Consider the following 21,516-nt stretch of genomic DNA (forward strand, 5'->3'; position numbering starts at 1 on the left):
CAACATTCCCCATCAAAGTCATCCTTTAGCCTACTCCAGCTGCCAGAGGATGACAGGGGGACAAGCTCTTTGTTTCTCTCTTCTGGGCCAGGCATAGTTGCCTGTAGATTGGGCAAATTGGGATCATCATGAGCTGCACAAAACATTTTATTTGATTCAGGCAAAATGAATGTACTTTATGTGAAGGGTTTATGTGCACTCAGTAATATGTGATATTCCATTCATCTCCAATTATGGTTTAATACAGTCGTTTTCAGTCCTGGATATTTTATGTGGACATTCAGCTGATGATCTGAACCCGGTGCATTAAAGAAGTGAAACATACAAAATGTGATATGCTGGAGAACCCCAGAACCAGGATTGAAAACCACTAGTTTAATATATTGTGGTCTAATAATAATTTCTTCCAGAAAAGTGCAGATGTAGAGAAAATGAGCACATTTGTATCTACTCAACTTTGTGAAATAATATATTATTCTATCATCTATCATCGGTTGTAGAGATATTTGGTAACTTTGATTTCAGTGGACTGCTGTAGACTTTATCCATTTCAACTTTAAGAAGTGCCATTAAAAGCTTGACCTAAATCAGCCATGAATCACAAAAAGAATATTGTTCAGTTGCATATGAGAGGTCAGGTACAGATCCTGTCTTTAAGTGTAGAAGTCATATTTAAGTTAACTTTTTTTCATGATCAATACATAATTTAACCTAAATCTCTCAGGGATTATTTCATTTAAAAGAAATGTTCATACCTGGCAACTTAAACCTCCAACTTTTATTTTAATAAAATGTAATTAAAATCCTAGTACTAAATATGGATGGCATCATATTTACTAATTAAGTCACAGCTTAATGTCACAAAAGAGGAAGCCAATGCAGGGAAGTGAGCAGTTGCGGGGCCCATCTCTTGCCATTAGGTTTAGCTGTTCTCTGAGAGCTGTCAACAGAAGGAGCATTGAGCTGCCAAGCCTCTCTCTGACTGCTCACTCGCCTGCAGCACGCCCCAAGCTCCTCTTTGACTCAAAGTGCTCATTTCTCTTCTGTTCCCTTCATTCTTGTGTTCCACTAACACAGAGTGGGGCTGCCTCTCATTCTGTGTCACCGAGCGTGTGACACTGCGGGTGTGTGTGTGTGTGTGTGTTGCATGCGTTTATGGGATTGGCATCAATAAGAAGACAAGTGTGTGATGCATTTGTGTATCATGTGATGTAAATCACTGAACACTTTTCACGTTTCCTGTGGGGATTTCAAGAAATGTGAGCATTCTCTGCATGAACAGGACCATGTACTGCATGTTAAGTGCTCAGGGTTCAAAAAGTACAACAAAAGTACACCCACAATAAGAGTTCTCTGCATTAATCAGACTGTGGGGAGTACTTTATTGCAGATTATGAAGGTTAATGTTTGGCTTGTTAGACATTGGACATTAAATAAAATTCATTAAAAAAAACTAAAAAAAACAACTTATTACACCTTTTGTATTAAGATCCTTTTTCAATTATAATGTAAGTTAATTTTTATATTTTTGTCCTGATTGAAGCGATAACTCTATGGACATTTAAAGTCTCATTAAATGATGAAAATCTTGACGTTTTACCTTTTTGACTTGAATGCCCCCTGTCCAAAACAATATTCAACAGCCCCTATATGTAATATGATAGAAGCAGAACTTTACTGCAGAACAAGAAAAAGAAAGATGGATCTTGCAGCGGCTTTCACCAACCACCATAAAGAACTTCCTCAATGGGAATATTCCCTTTACTTTGGCTGTGTCCAAAATCACCCCCTATACACTCATTCACTATTCCCCACATTACTCCACTAATATAGTCCACTTGGGGGAGTGAATGAAAATGAGTGCGAAGACAGACACTGAGCACAACTGAAGATAGTTTGTGCTTTCTGTTTAATAATCATTTGAAACTTAGCAAACTGGCAGCTCCAGTAGTAAGATGAAAAGATTTATCTTGAACTCTGTCATGGAAACTACGTATAAACCTTAATTAAATTTAATAATCAATTAAAAAGGAATTTGTACCTGTATGATAGTAGCCACATTGGACCAGCGGTTTGGAAAGTAGATGGATGGATGATTCAGATGCAGGTACCATCTTCTGGTCAGACGTGGGAATTCATTCAGCACGACCCTCACAGTGCATTATGGGTATTCTCTAGCCATTGAGCGTCCATCGGTTGTACACTCGTTATTGCGCTGCATTCTGGGATTGAATGAGTGCACTCGATAACATCCACTATGGTTTCGAACACCACTACAAATGGCTGTCCCCTCAAATAGTTCCCTATTTAAGGGTATAGGGAGCAATTTTGGACACAGCCCTAGGTTTCTAATTATGTTTCCATTTGTTTATATGGTTACTTATAATTATCACATGTATCACTTGTATACTTACTCCCTGTTCAGTTCGGTCCTCTGTCGGTTATCATCTTTATTTAATGTGGTTTCTTATCTCATGTGTGCTCCTAGAGATCTCCTGCATTCTTGAGTTTTTTTTATTAAAGATTATTTACAGAGTATTCCTTCTTCGTGCGTGTTGCTTACCACACTACATGCTACAGAATAACCGACCCTCAAATGAGTATAACAAGAAAAGGAAAGATGGATCTTGCAGCGGCTTTCACCAACCACCATAAAGAACTTCCTCAATGGGAATATTCCCTTCACTTTTGTGAGTTATCTAAAGTTGTCTAATAAAAGTCGTAAGACCATCTATTGGGTGGGCACGCAGAGTGGGGAGTTGGTGGATTTGCCAGAGATGGGAGTCCGTCCTTATTTGTGTGAATTCTGCTTATGTGTGTGTGATCGGTTTCTCCGACTCTAAGCCAGTGCCTACGTCTGTAATGGACCCAGATGCTGGAGTCCACTACTGCCATGGAGCTAAAGCCTGCCACCAGGGCTGTCCCGGAGCTTGTGCCCTCTGCCCAGTCCATCCTAGAGCCGAAAGGGGATTACTGCCTGATATGTGGTTGGATGATCCAGTTACTACCCTAGTCCCCACCCTTAAACCTTCTCCTCCGTTGGTCCCATCCAGATATCTAGACTATCCGGCCCTGTCCAGAGTCCTTCCTCCTCCATTCTTCCCATCCTCTTCACTGGCCCTGTCCAGTCCCCTGGATCCGTTGTCTCCTCTGGTGTTGCCCAGCTCCTCGGCTTTACCCTCTGCGCAAGCTCTGTCCAACTCTTTGACTCTGCCTCGGACCTCCTGATCCCCAGCTCGTCACGATGATGCGGATTCCCCAGCTTCACATCGAGCCTCCAAGCCCATGACTCCACCTCGGTCTGTCACCTCATCGGCTCCACCAGGCTTCTCCTTCCCTCCGGCTCGCCTTCCATCAGCCAGTCCCCAGGTTCCGCCCAGACCATAAGTGAAGGCTCCACTTTGGCTCCTCCCTCTGTCGGCTCCACCATGGGGTTTTCCTCTGCCAGCTCCTCCCCGGGTCCTGTCCGTCACCAGCTCTGTGCCAACCTCCAGAACTCACAGGTCCCCCCACATTTGGACTGTTTACGGCGCAAGGATGTGACTTCTGGGAGGGGGGTGTAATGTCAAGTTTATGTATATATGTTTATAACTTTTGTTTCTATGGTTACCTATAATACCTATAAATCGTTGCAAAAACATTGGAATGAGTTGTTTTCAACCAGATCTCTACCTTTCTCACACAAAGAAAGAACAACCTCCTGGACAACAACCAGTCTGGTTTCAAAAGCGATCACTCAACTGAGACTGCCCTGCTCTCGGTTATTGAAGCTCTGAGACTGGCAAGAGCAGCTTCCAAATCCTCAGTTCTCACCCTGCTGGATCTGTCTGCTGCATTTGACACAGTTAACAACCAGATCCTCCTGTCAATCCTAAAGACAAAGGGCATCTCGGGAACCACACTCCAATGGTTCAAGTCTTACCTCTCAGGTAGGTGGAAGGGTGAGGTGTCTAAGTCACAACAGAGCTGCTTGTGGTACCGGCCAACCCAACACTACACCACAACTTCACCATTCAGCTAGGTTTGTCATCCATAACTCCATCAAGGTCAGTAAGGAACCTTGGAGTTTTGATTGATGTTCAACTGAACTTCACAGACCACATTGAACTGCCCGGTCCTGCAGATTTGCCTTATACAACATTAGGAGGATCAGGCCCTTCCAATCAGAGCATGCTACACAACTCCTTGACCAAGGGCTTGTTCTATCCAGACTGGACTATTGTAATGCTCTCTTGGCAGGCCTTCCAGCTTGCACTGTCAAACTTCTGCAACTGATCCAGAATGCTGCCGCTAGAGTGGTCTTTAACAAACCGAAGAGAGCACACGTCACACCTCTCCTCACAAAATTGCACTGGTTGCCATTGCTGCTCGCATCAAATTCAAGGCACTGATGCTTGCTTACAGAACAACCACTGGCTCTGCTCCCTTTTACTCATTACTCCAGACTTACGTGCCCTCCAGAAGCTTGCGTTCTGCAAGTGAACTTGTTCTTCAGTGTTCCCTGCTGGTGGAATGATCTTTCTAACTCAACCAGAGCTGCTGAGTCGTAGCCATTATCAAGAAACGGCTGAAGACACATATTTTTCGGCAACACATGATCTATTAATACTAACAATATCTTTTTTTGTATCTTCTACTCTGTATCTTTTATATATATATATATATATATATATATATATATATATATATATATATATATATATATATATATATATGTTGTTGTCCTATTGTTAGTTTAATTGCTTCTATTGATACTTTGCAGTCACGTGACTACCACGGATACCTGGCGGGCAACAAACGGGTATTTTCAACGTTGAGTCCTGTAGTTCCAGGACTTTCTAGTAGCTATCAAGTCTGTTAGCGAGCTAGCTGCATAACTATGGACTAGGATTAATTCCAAGGTAGCTAAATTGTGTAAAGCAGACAAGTTTTTTTTTAAGAAAATCGAGCAGTAATAATTCCTCCATAAATAATCTAGCTCTACTGTTGGGTCATCTCTGGTTCTCATTGAAAATCATAGATATCGCAAACCTCAAAACAACCTATCACACACTTCTGTTATTGTTAGCAAAAGACGACAGCTGTTACTGTGCGTTCACACCGCCACCGGCGAGAGCGTCAAAGTGCCCGGAAATCATTCATTTTCACCGGCGGCGGTGTGAACGTACAGTTAGTCTAGCTAACCCCCAATTTCCACCGGCTGCGTTACGGCTGCGTTGCGGCTCCGGCACGGCGGCGGAGGCAATAGGTTTCCATTAAAGTCAATGAGTGTATTTCCACTGAATGCGGTACAGCTGCGTTCCGACTCCGGCGATCCGCAGCCCTCCGGAGCAGATACGCAGAGCTTCTATTTTTGCCGGATGCCGGAGAGCTCCGCAGCACTACAGGGCAGAATGCGCAGGACAGGAAGTCGAGCAAAAAAACAGAACAAACCAAAACAAAATAAAAGATCCGGTTAATTTTCTAAATAAAATACACCGTGATCATGGCGGATCATATTTCCCTACACTACACCTTGAAAAAGTCATAATATGCCATTCCTCATAACGTTCTGTTTATAGAAACTATATATCGCGCGATCATACGTGAATTAGCGAGATCTCGTGGGTCCTCGTGACTTCAGCTGTCAGTCATGGACGCAGCCGTTCCGCAACAAATCCGGACCTGGTGGGTATTGACGGATGACGGAACACGGAGCTGTCACGCAGCGGAGCCGTTCCGCAGCCGTTACGCATCTGGTGGAAATTGGGGGTTAGACCAAGCGTGCCGCATAAGCCCTGAAAAGTGAAGCCAAAACGTCTCGATCGCCCCCCGGTGACTGGTCCTAGTATAGGTCATAAGCCCCGCCTCCCCGTGTTATTCAACGGGACGTGAGACCAACTAAACAATTAAATTACACTTCAAACATCTTTCTTCCAAAGGTGGTTTCTTTCATTTGCTGTCGTTTTTATCACGCTGATGTAAGTTCAAGTGTCTGTTTCAAAAATAAGTTGGTTTTTAGTTAGTTACGTGATGCGGTGGTGTAACATCATGATTGACAGCTGTGATTGACAGGTTCTCTGAGCGAAGTAGTCACTGAAGCACCAACGGACATTTTTTTCGGGATCTTCGGAGGACTGAGGAGATTGTATTTACTTTATTTTAACAAGCCTCTTGTCGTACTGCAATCAATTTTTTAAAAAGTGTGCTGAATGCACTTTCCCTGCGAGAGTGAGGGCGGAGCGTTGATTTCGTAGCTTTACTTCCTGCTCACTACTGCGCAGGTCTGGTCCCGAGATCGCTACTGCGCAGACTCAAGTTCCAATATGTCAGCGCCATATCGGGACCTCTATGATCGGGACACTGTAGTTCTCATCAATGGAAGAGAGCGAAGGGGCGTCGTCCATCTTTTTTTACAGTCTATGGCTTAGACTCATAACACAAACAGCTGACTCGCCGAACCAGCTGGTGAATACTGGTGGTGTTGATTGACAAAACTACACTAACTTAAAGACACGATTAATTACATGATCATACACCCATTGTATTCAAACAAATGTTGAAATTACCTTTAATGGTAATTTGCACAGACGTGTGTATACTGTGAAGGTTGCTTATCTCATCTGCGGTTAGTGCATCCAATTGCACAACAACTATCTGCCATGTCGTTTACACCTCAAAACACCAACTTTTGTATAGTAAAACTGGCGACCCTTGATTAGTTTACTGGGTTTCGTTGCTGGAGAACGACGTTCTTGCCCGCCAGCCAGTACTTGTGACGTCACGTGCAAAGTATCAATTGCTCTCTTCATAAGTTGCTTTGGATAAAAGCGTCTGCTAAATGATTAAATGTAACTGTATATGTAAGTATCACCTCATTTAGAAAAAAAAAAAAACTGTTGTTAAAAAACAATAGATATTGAGGAGAAACATTGTTAGTTTTAGCATTTTAATTAGAGTTAGGTTTTAAGTTAGATATTTTTAAGATATTAATAATAATATTAATAATAATAATATCAACAAATAGATAGATAGATAGATAGATAGATAGATAGATAGATAGATAGATAGATAGATAGATAGATAGATAGATAGATAGATAGATAGATAGATAGATAGATAGATAGATGAATATACAAAATATATACATTTGTTAACTTAAATTTTTTTGAAATTTATTTATTTTATTTTTTATTTAAGATGATAATGCTGATAAAGGTAAAATGCAAGGAAAGCATTTTTCAGTTTCAGTTTGAAACCAACATGCAAGGATCACATTTCTGTTCACACAACTGTTTTTACAACTCCCTTTTATCATCGTATCCTTAATACATAAAACATTATTATTTGTCACTGAACAAAATATATTATTCCAACAATGCTGAGAGGAATTTTCAATATTTTCTATATGATAATAGACCATGTTTAAGATTGATAATCTGGTATGCCCATAATCTTTGTTTTTATGCTTCATGCTGGCCACTGTCCTCTGAGCCCTGGCATGTCTGGCTGCCTGCCACAGGGTCAGCCCACTCAAGTGGAATTTAAAGGGGACCCTTTGAACTTAATAGGTTTTGACTGGCATGTGTTACATGCTTCAGTGCACCATTGATTGATCGCTTGTTTGCTAAATCACTGCTGGTTTCCTCTGTTTGGCAGACTGGTGACACAAGTGTGGTCACTTCAGCTCTGAGAGAGCATAAGAAAGAAAAAAATTAGTAGATTGGATATAATAACAAAACAGAGGAAGCATAAATGAGGAAAAAGTGCAAAATCATGACGGTTTGAATGCAAAGAGAGTGAAATCAGATCTAGAATAAAAGACAGAGAGATTAGAAAATATGAGGATGCTTCAGCCCTGTTTATGGACCTTCAATGGAAGAGCAAGCTAGCTATCTAATCAATGCTTTGGAGAATCTACACTTGCTATGCCCCTCCTTTATAGCCTCTCTCTCAGACGGCTTTTTACAGCTATGAGGACGGGAGGGAGGCGCTGAGAGGTCACCTCTAAGGATGAATGCCATACAGTTAACCACAGAGGCTTCACTGTATGACACATTCCTCCTTATCTTCCATTGAGTGCGATATACACCTCTTCAGCACCAAGCCTTTTATCTGTGTGAGCTGACTGCGAAGCACAAATCAAATATCAGGGTAAAGTCTGTGCTTTTAAAATTATTGATACAGAATAGAAATTTCACATCTATATATTAAAAAAAATGTATATGATATGAAATTATGAAAAAGTGAGTTTGTTATTGGTTTCATTCACTGACAAATGTACTGAACATTTAGCAAAGCAATTGATAAGTCTGGGGTGAGTACTTATTAAATTAAATTGATCTAAAGTGACTGTAAATATATCTATAATAATTAGGGCTGTCAAACGATTAATCGCGATTAATCACATCCAAAATAAAAGTTTGTTTTTACATAATACATGCGTGTGCACGGTGTATAATTATTTTCTATATATAAATACACACACATGCATGTATATATTTAAGAAATATTTGCATGTTTATACTGTGTATATATATTTATATTATATATAATTTATCTTATATATAAATATTTTATATATAAATAACACATTTTCTTATATATATATGCATGTGTGTGTATTTATATATAGAAAATAATTATACTCCGTACACAGACATAAATTATGTAAACACAAACTTTTATTTTGGATGCGATTAATCGCGATTAATCGTTTGACAGCCCTAATAATAATACAAACGATTTCAATTCCAAATAAAAGCTGTTCTTTTGATTTTTTTATTTATTAATGAATCCTGAAAAATGTTTCCAAAATAACTGTTTTCAAAATTAATAATACGAATAAATGTTTCTTGAGCAGCAAATCATCATATTAGAATCATTTTTGAATGATCATGTGAAGTAATGATGCTGACAATTCAGCTTTACCATCACAGGAATAAATTACATTTTAAAACATATTTAAATAGAACACAGTCTTAAAATTGTAGTAATGTTTCACAATTTTTACTGTATCATTTATAAAAATAAATAAAAAATGCAGCCTTGGTGAGCATTCTTTCAAAAACATTAAAAAATCTCACCAACCCTAAACTTTTGAACAATAGTATATGTTAAGCATAATGCATACAGTAGTATAGCATAGTGCATACATTATCATAATGCATATTGCATAAGTTTCATGTAGTGCCTTTTCCACATCAGCAAACTCCAGTTAGCAAGTTCATTCAAACGTGAGAAAAATAACAGAATATAAATATAATAATAATAATCATAGTCATCATTAATAAACTAACAAATATAAATCAAATAAATCAATGTAAGAAAAATGATTAATGTATCTAATCAAAATTAACACTCAACACTAAAGGTTAACTTCAAAAGATTACACTCACACCTAAAATGAGGAGAAGAGAAAGGTAACTTTGTTCATCATTCTTGTATACGAATTAAGTCACAGAGCACGTTTAATTTACTACGTTGCCCCAAATCATTGCTTCTGCTCAAAGCTCTGGGTATTTATTTTTTGCCATGGGAAACTATCGAAAGTAAACAGTGTCTAAGTTGATTTGAGAGATTCACTACTCCCTATGAACATTAGTTGAAACATGTTGATCTTGTATTGATTTGTGTTCCCCTGGACAATTGCATAGCCAGTAGTCTAAAACAGAGAAGCTCGACACAGCGGTGAGAGCAACAGCATGGCTACTGCTGGGGTTAATTATCTAATTAAATTGACTAAACAAGCATATGAATTGGGACTCAGCAACCCACCCACGCCTCATTGGCTAAAACACAGAACGGCATTAAACTGGAGATTGGCTACAAGCTTAGCATCAAGTGTGAATCACGTTGTGTCCCGAAGACAATCGACTGCCAAGAATTTTAGAAAATAAGAGAATTTGCACAGGTTTACAATGTCTGATTTCTGATTCCTTTTATCTTATCCAACTATTTTCCCTCTTTTCTTGTCTTGAGTGCTAGGAAGCTGTAATGAACTCTTGAGCGCTGCTGGATGGTCGATCCATTAGAGACTTTGAGGTTGAGATGAATCACCTTATCCAACCTGCCTTCCCCTACAGAGCAGCCAGGGAGATCCATCATACTCAGCACAGGGGGAGAGTCACGGATCAGAACTGACACTAGAACACCATGATGCTGTACTTTGGAGAACAACACAACACTTCTAAGGATTCCAAACATTTGATGCATTCAAAGCATCTGGTAATACTACGATCTGAAGTTTTATGATAGCAATGCAATGCAAGCTCTAAAGCTCTAACCTCTCTCTCTCTCTCTCTCTCTCTCTCTCTCTCTCTCTCTCTCTCTATATATATATATATATATATACACACACACACATATATACAGTATATGTGTATATATAATGTGTGCTACCGCACTCTAAACATTAACAGTGGTTTAAGCAGTTAGAGTACTTTCATCAAGCAGCCTCTATGCCATTGATGTGTATATCTACAGTTTGTGCTCCAGGTTGCCAAGCAACAATAATGATAGTGACCTTTTGAAATATCACTGGGATATGCTCCCCCTGGTTTGAAGACCATGAGCACCCGGTTCTCAGGTAGATCAACTTATGTATCAGACTTTTTGATTATACAGTACTAAATACAAAATGTTTGGGTGTGTAGCAATAGCCAATCGAATGAACGTACACTAAGCTGTTATGTGAGGTGGTTTTAATTATCATTTTCATATATTTATAGTTTAAATGTACACTACACTACTCAAATGTTTGGGGTCAGTACTATTTCTTTTTTAATAATAGTGCCTCTAAACAATAGCTACTTTTATTCAAAAGGCATGCCTTAAATTGCGATAATAAAGACATTTACATGTTTTAAAATGCTGATCTTTGAAATATATTTGATTCAATTTCTTTTGTATTCTGATACATTTCCCTTCAAAAAAAAAAAAAAAAAAAAATGCATCGTTTCCACAAAAATATTAAGAATCTGTTGTCAACTTTGATGTTTTTTGAGCACCAAATCAGCATAAGAATGTTTCTGAAGGATCATGTGACACTGAAGACACTGAAAATTCAGTTTTGACATCACAGGAATAAATCAAATATATTTAAAAAAAACAAAGAATTGAATTTAAATTAATAAAAATGTCACAATATTACTGTTTTTACTGCATATTTGGTCAAATAAATGCAGCTTCAGTGAGCTTCTTTCAAAAACATTAAAATATCTTACCATCTGCAAACTTTTGAATGGTAGTGTACACTTCCACCTATCTATTCTCTGATATATTAAAATACAAAAAGGATTGTGCATCAAAATCTACGTGAAATAATCCCATGATGTGTATATTCCCCTGGGTAAAGCATCAAGAGCAGGTTAACCTCCTTTATGTTCAACGACCCATACTGTAATACAGTATGTTTTATTGTTATTCTGCAGCATAGGTATATTTGATAGGGACAACTAAACATTTTCTTGACTGTTTGCATTTTTGTCTCTGGAGGCCAATACACTGGAGTTTTGAATACAAAATAATGTTATTACTCTGTTGTTCTGAGGATGTCTGCTTGTGAAAGAGACAAATATATGAGTAAACACAAGAATGAATTAGATCACACGCATATATTGTTTTCTCTCACTGTTTCCTCCTCCCTTCAAATAGGATTGTTACTATGTGCTAAAAGCGGTGACGTCTATGAAGTTATTGATATCAGATAATGTGTCTTTACTATCAGCCGAAAGCAGTTTAGCTCAACTAACCATTTATGCGAATGGCAAACTTGTGTTTCTGTTTTCTGATTTCTTGGAGAAATCCAGTGACATGCAGCCTCTGTTGTATATCTCTATTCATAATTGATGGCCTGAGCCCAGACTAACACTTCAGCCCACTACACATGTAATACAGATTCAATCCATCTCTCGGATCCTACACCATGTCTAAACGGAAACACATCGAAAACAAGATCTGCCTGTCTGTGGACTATAATGTGCTGTGGCGGGTGATATAGGTTTAGTACATCCCTATGTAGAATTCAACTCTGTTGTTCCAGTGAGACTAGTACAGTGCTCAGGCTGACAAAGCCCACCTCAAAACCTTTGCTGACATTCAAAATGTCCATCAGAGGCAGCTTGATTTTGAAAGGACAGGGGATGTGGTCCACATGTTTGTAGGTCCCCAGGCTCTGGGAACAGTTCAGCAAGGACAGACCTCTTACCCTCTGTTCCCATAGCAACAAAGGCCTTGTCATCCCTAGCCGAGTGGATGTCGCTGTCCTTCTCTAACTCCATAATGGGTTTGACCTCTGATCTCTGTCTTTCACTCTGCTCAGAGGGGGCGTGACACACTCCTTAAGTGTGAAAACACAAACTTAGCCAGACGCACTGTCCACCAAATATGCCACAACACCTCCAACAGTAAGGGTTAAAGCAGACTCAGCACTGTCAAATAGTAAGCATTATATATCAATGCATGCAGTGCAAGTGAACTTTGATGAACATATCTTACTTTATAAGAACTTCTATTCTGGCATCAGTCACTCATCCTTTTGTTGTTCCAAACTCATAAGGCTTTTGTTCATCTTCAAAACACAAATGAAGATATTTTTAATGAAACTTCCCTCCATTGAAAGTTCATGCAACCAAAACTTTGACGCTTCAAAAAGTTCATAAACAAATGGAAGAAATAATCCATTTGAATTCAACGGTTTAATCCAAGTCTTTTAAAGAGATGCAAACACTTTAAACGATGAACAGTTTTTTATTTAGGCTTTTATTCACGCGTATATTGATCAGGTTTCTGAGCCGGAAGATCAAACATGCTTGCTTGACATTCAAGAAAAAATATTTCCAATACCATTAGTAGGATTTCAAAGATGAACAAAAGTCTTATGAGTTTGGAACAATTAACCCTTTTATACTCCAGACAAGATATCACAGCAGAACTGGCTAATGTTACAAACAAAACATTCTCGCAGGAACGTAAATAAAATGTTTACATATTCAAAATGTTCTTACAGCACACATTTGTCAGCTGGGTATAATGATATTTTGTTTAGGAGTAGGCCTACGTACAGTACAATTCTGATCATAAAAGGACCAACTGTAAGCCGGTAAGTCAATATGTTGCCATTGATGAAGAGGGTAGTTGGGAATGTCATGGTCACTGAGGAACCTGTTAAGGTCAAGAGTGCTATTAAGATATATTAATGTTTCTATTGGCAGGGAAAGAGCAGATTTCTGAACTGCACAATTGAGCACCAAGGAGCTCAGGGAGATTAGTGCCTGTTGAGGGCACTCGGTCTACTAAGTTATGTAACACAGCTGTCTGCGCTAGCTTTGGATATGCTCATGCCTCCTCAGGTGGGCAGTTTAACTCTGCTTGTTGTTGTCTTTCAAAATCAGCTGTCCTTTGATTGAGGTCTGTCCGTCCGTCCGTCCATCCATCCATCCATCCATCCATCCATCCATCCATCCATCCATCCATCCATCCATCCATCCATCCAGTGCATTTGTGATGGTGAAGAATGAGGAGTCAGTATGTGTGCTATATGAGTGCTTGCATAGGCTATTGATGAAGATAAAGCGTGTCCCCCTTTGTATATATTGAGAAGGATGGCCTCAGTTGCAGCGGACAGCCTCTCACATCTGTTAGTCTCTGCCTCTCTTATTGTATTTGATATAAGCCTCTCTGATGCTCAGTATAATGAATGTGTGTGAGTCTCACCCAGACATTAGGATTTCACCTTTGAGGCATAGAACTGTGCGTGCATATCGATCTCTTATCGTTTCCTTCAACCCAACAGCTTCTTCTTACTGAGAAGTGCTCTCTGAAAACATCCCCAAGTGATCTGTGGAGTGATTTTATGTTTGTATGATATGTGTAAGAAAGAAAGAGAGCAAAAAAGCAAAGCAACCCATATACTGTATGCTGCTAGATCAGAATTTCAGAGTGTTTGTTCTCTTTATGTGCACAGAAAAAAAAAAAAAAAAACAACTGAACTTGTGTCAATGGGGCTGTATCAACCCTTAAATGGGTTAATTATGTATTGCTTTTCCCCCCACACATTAGGAAATTTCAGATGGCGCTTTTGCATCTGAACTCTTCATATATATATATATATATATATATATATATATATATATATATATATATATATATATATATATATATATATATATATATATATGTATGTATTGCCAAAGAAAAGAAAAGAAAGATAGTAGCTTTACCTCAAGATGTTTTGATGGCATACTGCTGCTTTACTTTTAGATAAAGATTGTGATCTGACCCATCGACCAATTTGCAATGACTTTTATTGTATTTTTTATTAGCCTATTATTATTTTTTCCCCAGTCACTTATTGTCCCTGCAGCCATCCTGTCCCTCCGTATTCAGAAACCACTTAAGAGTAAAAACCTTTATAGTTGCTTAAAAAGTTGTAGTTTACAACCATAATAAGCAAATATCGTACTAGGGGAAAAAACTGGAGAATGTATATGACCAAGTCTTGAGGTATTGTGACGTTTATACTTCATTTGATGATTTCATTCAGCAACAATTAAAGACTTATAGCCCCATCTAGCGAACTGTTACGGAACAGCACAGGCATTGACTCTGGGACAGAATGTCTGAGAGCGGAACAACGGTACAGTAAGTTGTAGAAAGCGCCACATGTGACCAATATAGATTTATTTATTAACGTTTAACTTAAAATAAATAGGCCTAAATAAACTGACTCTAACTCAGTAACCATTTAGGTAGGCCTATAAAAATGCTCTCGCACAGACAGAGATTGTTAGTTTTCATTTACAGTATAAACTTGTAAATATGGTCATAACTTGATTACGAGGGAATAAAAAAAAAGTGCACTGACGTCACGGTCCCATGTGCGGCAACCTTTCGCGCGAGTCACCTCATCATGCCCTTCTGACCTTTGTTTTACAGTACTGTTGAGTGGCAAAAAAAAAAAAGAAAAGAAAAGAAGAACGCAGGCTATATGCTTACTGGGAAAAGGTAAGAAAAACAAAGAACAACATAAAGTAGGCTACTGACCTGATAGATTTTTCTATAGATAGATAGATAGATAGATAGATAGATAGATAGATAGATAGATAGATAGATAGATAGATAGATAGATAGATAGATAGATTCAGTGAGGTTAAATTAGGGGGAATGCCAGCTTGTAGGGAGAAAAGCAGTGAAAGAAGGGAAAATGGCAACCATGTATAAATGAGAGAAAAGGTGGTGCACTTTTTAGAAATTAGCCGTCAGCAGGCACAAAGCATGCACCTTTCATATTTTAATCAGTGTCTTTCATTCTACCTGCTGAAAACAATCTGTGATCCGGGGGAAAGTAACCAAAAGAGAAAAGAGGGACTCTAATGCTATATGACAAAAGTGCTACTTTGATACGTGCGGCTTCTCCTCTCGTTAAGGCGTTAAATGTAACTGATAAGATAGAATAAGAAAATAGATGCGGAGAGGGCTGTCGTCTTTTAAGTGCTGAGAGAGGTGTCAGGTTGAAACACAAGCCACTTGCCTTATTCTGTCTTTTCCATTATTTCCTTTTCCATAATATATATATTGAAAATCATATGTGGTGATAGTCTCAGTGTATTACAGTTCACGCACACATAACAAAATCATTATCTCTTTTTCTTTTAAAAAGTGTTATACATTTGGGATCATCAAAAGTGGCCAAAAAACTATTTTGACTATTTTTGAATTGCTAATGGTAAATGGCATGATGTTTTATTATGATGGAGATAAGACATTGCCGGTTTGAAAAGCTGAGAATTCTTGTCTAAATTGAATTGAACTGAAATCGTTCTTTAGAATATGAATTGAATCATTAGGAATAAAAAATGTTAAAATAAATATTTTATGCACTATATACTACAGTATATAAATGTACATCCAATATATACAATATACATATAGACACACATAATTCCTATCGTTTTAATGAACTTAAAAAAGTGCTCTGAACTTCACGATAAAACCTCATGCCACTTTTTCCAACAGTGGCTATGTTCTTCAGCTCTCACGTCTCGCTGTCTTCATTTTAAAATAAAACCAGTTGCAGCTTTCACTCAGCGCAAGTTTATTTTTATATCCATAGAAGCATTTTAAAACCATCCATCCATGTCAGAGCAGCATAATGTATATGTGTACTATTGAGTGAAGGAGAGAGAGACGGAAAGACACTGAGAGGGTGCGAGTATGTTCACTTTGGATTCTGAGGTGCAAATGTATCAAAAAAGGGAGACTAGAGGAATCAGCAGTCTGTAGCAAAGATTGTTGTGGCAGCCTCAGAAAATGAGATCACTTGAGTGCTTTCTCAAACATTTCTACCCGCCACCATCACTGTGTCATCTGCCTCCATCTGCGCCTCATGACCTACATAGAGACACTTCTGGTTGATGCTTACATTTGAGGCACTGTCCTGTGCGCTACACCTACTGTAATCATGAGCTAAGTGACAGCACATGAGTCTAAGAGAGTTATGGACTGAGATAAGGATTCTGCTAACTGAATTAAGCTTTTACAGAGGAGGAAACATCAGACAATGTTGAGTTGCATCTTAAGCACACTCAAATCTGCATAATATAATATCATATCATATCATATAATATAGTTAATAAACATTCTGACAACAACAATCTTTCATGACCTTATTCATCTATAACTACAACACTCACGCAAAGCATACAGGTAACAAACCAATTAAGACTAAAGGTAAAATAAAACTTCAACAAGATTGTGTTAACACTTTGATGCAAGCTAATCAGGAAAATTAAATGCATATGATTTGATTAACACATCATATTTTTAAGTCTGATGCCTTGAGCTATGCAAAAAAAAAAAAAAAAAAAAAAAACTGTGTATTGTACTTGAACATCCATTTTCATACACCGTAATCATTTTCATCTTGATAATGCATGGCGAAATAAAAAGAGAGAAACACATTTTGCAACACAAAGGATTTGAATAAAATTAAGCCTTTTTTTAAAAAACGAACAAGCTACATTCAAAAGTTTTATCATTTTATTCTAGCATCCTAAACTGTTTTTAACATTAGTAATAATAATACATGTTCCTTGAACACCAAGTCAGCATATTAAAATGATTTCTGAAGGATCATGTTACACTGAAGACTGGAGTAATGATGCTGAAAATTCAGCTTCGCCGCAACAGGAATAAATTACATTTTAAAATAAATTAAAATAGAAAACAGTTTTTTCAAATTGTAATCATATGTCACAATATTACTGATCAAATAAATGCAGCCTCGGTAAGCATAAGAGACTTCTTTCGAAAACTGTTTTGAGACATATAAAACAATCCTACTTTTAAATCTTCATCAACAACTGAGTTATTCATTAGAGTGGTGAGCAAAGAGCTCTTGTTTTATACTCCGTTTACTTTTTCTATTTTGCCCACGACCTAATGAAGCAGCACAGAGTAAGCTGTGTATATTCAATACAAGAAATGGTGTATAAATGAATATTAAAGCAATATTCACCGCTGGAGGAACATTTTTTCCTCCTTTGATTTTATTATCCTTGTCTACCTTTAGCTGCTTCTCCCAAGGCCAAAAGTACTGCTTTTACATATATTACCTTTTGATTAATGGAGCTGTATTCATTATTCTGCCCTTGCGCTAATTAGGACAACTCACCCATAATGATATACAGTAGGAATAATACTTGCCCACTGGGTATGAGAGTGTATCAACTTCCTGGTGCACGCTTGATACCTGCTTCTATACACCTATTCTTCAGTTAAGGTCAGAGGATGGAGAATTAGATAGACATAGGGTCATACCAAAGACAAAAACTTAATATCAAAAGTGTCAATTTCTGATATTTTAAAAGTTTGGGGTTTACACATTTATGTTGCTTCTAATTTTTCAGGGTCATCATCACTAATTTGTTTCCAAACCTGTTTGACTTTCCTTCTTTTGTAGAACATAAAAGAAGATTTGGGGAAAATGTCTCACCCTTAATGACATAAGGGTGAGTAAATGATAACAATTTTTATTTTTGCTTTAAATATCCCTTTAATATTCTAATTTGAAGTTCAGCATCTGACCATGAAAACTTTAGGTCACTCTTACTTTATGGCCTTATAGTGGCCCCAGGATGTTAAAAAGAAATTCAGAAGAGAATGAGATGGAAAAATAGTGCTGAGGGTAAAGGAAAGCATGTACGTGACCATTTGGACTAGTTGTATTTTTTCAAACCTAATATATGTAGATTCATATTTTTACACAGAAACCAGAAATTACCCACAAAGGGCCAAGGTGGAGTTCATTATGTTCAAGAAGAAACGGCTGATCAAACCTACCTGCTGCCATTTCCTAATCATTCTGGTAAGGATGGATACGATTGATCTTCAATCTAATTAACTTTTCATCATCAGGGTAATTAAATAAACTCTCTCATTTGAAGTCCTGAAATTCTGTCACATTTTTTGTAAGTACCGAATTCCACTCAGGGGCAGCATCACATGCACATTTCCCCCTAAATTCCACCATATCTCTCCTTTACTTCTGTACTTGTGCTTTCAAGAGTTGAGTTCAAGGTGAAACTAAGAGAATTCAGGCGGGAGCTGGGGACTAAGCATACGATTACACAATTATGAGCCAAGTGGTTTTCTTGCCAAACACATCCCAAAAGATCTCAATGCGAGAGAAATCCTTGCTTTTGAACTATTCTCTTGCCTCTAAAGATAACATAACCTTAGCTGGAGACTTCTGTCATGGGAAGGATGGCATGAACTTTTTTCTTTTCTTTCTTTTTGTCAGAATCTCAAGCTTCACTTTTCTTTTTGGCTGTGGTGTCTGCTTAACATTAGGCTTTGGCAACATGACAGAGAGAAGAAACAGCGAGTGCCACCGCTGACATATTCCCCATCCCTTTTTTCGCTTGTCAGACTCTCTTTTCTGGACACCTGATTGATTGTGACAGCCGTATATTGGGGATATTTCATATGAAAGAGAATTCACCAATGAAATGTTAATGAGTTCGATTTTTTTTTTTTTTTTTTTTTTTTTTTTTTTTATGAGCTGCTTTTTTATTACAGGCCAGCAGTTTTGAACATTTTTCAAAGTAACACACCCAAATTCCACTGTTTGCTATGAATTAATAATAGCCGCCATGTCACTGAAGTCTCACACATTCTTTAATCAGTGTGCATGAAACAGAAGCTTCTTGAAAGGTATTCTTTTTTCTCTCAGCATCGGAACAATTAGAAACTCAGCAAATATCAAATGTGCCCTCATAAATCGATGTGTGGCCCCCTGGTCTGCTGGCTTCTCTGTGGTCCTGCATTTATGACTTAATATTAGTTTTATGAGGTTCAAAATGACACAAAGCTAAAAAGGTTTTTTTTTTTTTTTTTTTTTTTAAATAAAGAATAAAAATCTCATAATTTAATTTACAAGAAAAATTAAGATTGATAAAGCTTCAGATACTCTTTGCAATTGACAGCGAGTAGCATTTATTTCAGCAATTTATTAAAATTGATGTGAATCACACTATGGGTCCTCTCTGAAATTAGGCTGGCGATGCGCTCTAAAGTCATCTTGTAAAGCTTTAGAAATCATTTCAAAACTTTCAAACCAAGTCTGTTCAACTCATGTTTTACATAGTTACCAGCTGAATGCACTTAATGAGTGAGAGTTCTCCCAAATTCCACAAAAGAATGAAAGTGAACGAAAATGAAGGTTCAGTTTTGGGGAAACCATCCCTTTGAATCCATTTTTTAACACATGCTGTACTAGATAATAAAACATTTCAACCTAATCCATAATCAAAACCTATAATAATTTGTCTCATTCCTAATTATTTGACAAAAAAAAAAACATTAATCAAAAAAATACAAAGCACTGACCGCCTAACTCACAAAAGACAGATGAATGAGATAATGTAAAAACATTTACTATAAAGGTAAAAGTAAACATGGAGCTAAAGAGGCTATACTTCAGCTGTGTGTGCGAGACAGAGTGAAACTGAAGAATGGAAAATGAAGTATATCATTTGTTTTTAGTGGTTTAAATCACATTTGGACACTTGAATGCTCTTTTGCACTGATTTGTGAGAAGAAGGAAAAAAACATCTCCTTTTCTATCCGCTTCGAAGCACATAAAGTGTAGTAGTTAAAGTGTAAAGCCAGTTCTCCTTTAAAAAGTTGGTGCACATTAACCTTAGGGAAGTCAGGAGACAACAGCCTGGAGGACTCACAGGTGAGGGCTGATCTAATTAGTCCCCATCAAGTATGTAATTCTTTTTCTGTTGGAATAACGCCGCAAGGGTGGTTGAGTGGCCGAAAGCTAAGCTACCTGAAAAATAATGTATGAAAATAGACACCATAACCCGAAGCTACGGCACATTTATATGCCTGACAAGCGCCTGACATCGATGTTGAGTTGAATTCTAATTGAATTTTGCGAGACGTATGTGTAATGTTACCATTAATATGAATGCTGCCGCCCTAAATATTTTACCGACCCTCATAGATATTGTGGGCCCCTCATCTCTCTTTCTCAAAAAGAGCTAATTAATGTACTTTTTTGATAACTGAATACTTTTTTAAACATAAAAAGTCATTTTGAAAGGGCACAATGGCTTTGTAAGATTGTAGCTAAATCACATCCTTAGTGAATTTGTCTTGTGCGTGTGTCCCTTAGTTGAGGAAATCAATTAATTAACACAATTAAATTGTTTCTGGATGTACTTCAGTAAGCAAGTCACTTTAATTTGGGATCAGATGTAATCTTCTTGTTTCGAATCATGCCATTCGTCATAGCCTGCCTCCTTTCTTAAAAGCTTGCGAGTGCCACGTTTTTCTGTGGGTGAACAGAAATGCAGAGATATGGGGCGTCTGAATAATTTAGGCTCCCACAACACATGCACTTTTGCTTTTCAAGCATGAGTTATAATTTCATTAGAAACTTTGGGCTGCGTCGCTGACTAGTTAAATATTAAACTCTTCCGCTGATCACTTTCGATTAGCCATCCCTGTGAAATTCCCTGAAATGTCAGAGCTGGTGTTTTTTTCCCTTCCTCCTCCCTGTCCTACAACAAGTTCTCCTCCTCCCCTAACCCTCTTTCAAAAAATGTTTGTCGACGCAAAGGGGTACTCTGGTAATTGCATGAATTCATTTAGAATCAACAGAGGGGCTGAGACATCTGGGAGGTTTAATGGGGCCACCGCTGCAGTGTGACAGCGCAAGGATAAGGAGGCTTGACTGGGCTGATTGCGAGATGATTGAAGGAATGTTTTAGCTCATTAAGAGCCGCTCGGCACAGAGGTTAGATCCTCACGGATGGAAAGAGCGTGGAATGGAGAGAATGTAAGTGGGACTGATGGAGCTCAGGGCCTGAGGGAGCTCCTGCAGTCAGTGTATCCTGTATCGCACTTCAGACACTTTGCTTTGGTCAGGCTATGAGTGGTGAATGCAACCTGTTGTCATGCTGTGTGTCTCAGTCTTGGCTCTTAATTTGGATCTGTACTTAAGTAAAAATGCACATTTGTAGT

At 38.0% G+C, this 21,516-nt stretch overlaps 1 long non-coding RNA gene across 1 annotated transcript; it reads left to right on the plus strand.

Annotated features, from left to right (window-relative positions):
* Positions 1-14,959: 14,959 nt before the first annotated feature.
* LOC307153389 lies at positions 14,960-18,340 on the plus strand. The gene is made up of 3 exons (XR_013820140.1): positions 14,960-14,985; positions 17,942-17,990; positions 18,249-18,340. It is a non-coding gene; the product is annotated as an uncharacterized lncRNA (long non-coding RNA).
* Positions 18,341-21,516: the final 3,176 nt, after the last annotated feature.

Source organism: Squalius cephalus, assembly GCF_949319135.1.
Source record: "Squalius cephalus genome assembly, chromosome: 2".
NCBI classification, from domain to species: Eukaryota; Metazoa; Chordata; class Actinopteri; order Cypriniformes; family Leuciscidae; genus Squalius; species Squalius cephalus.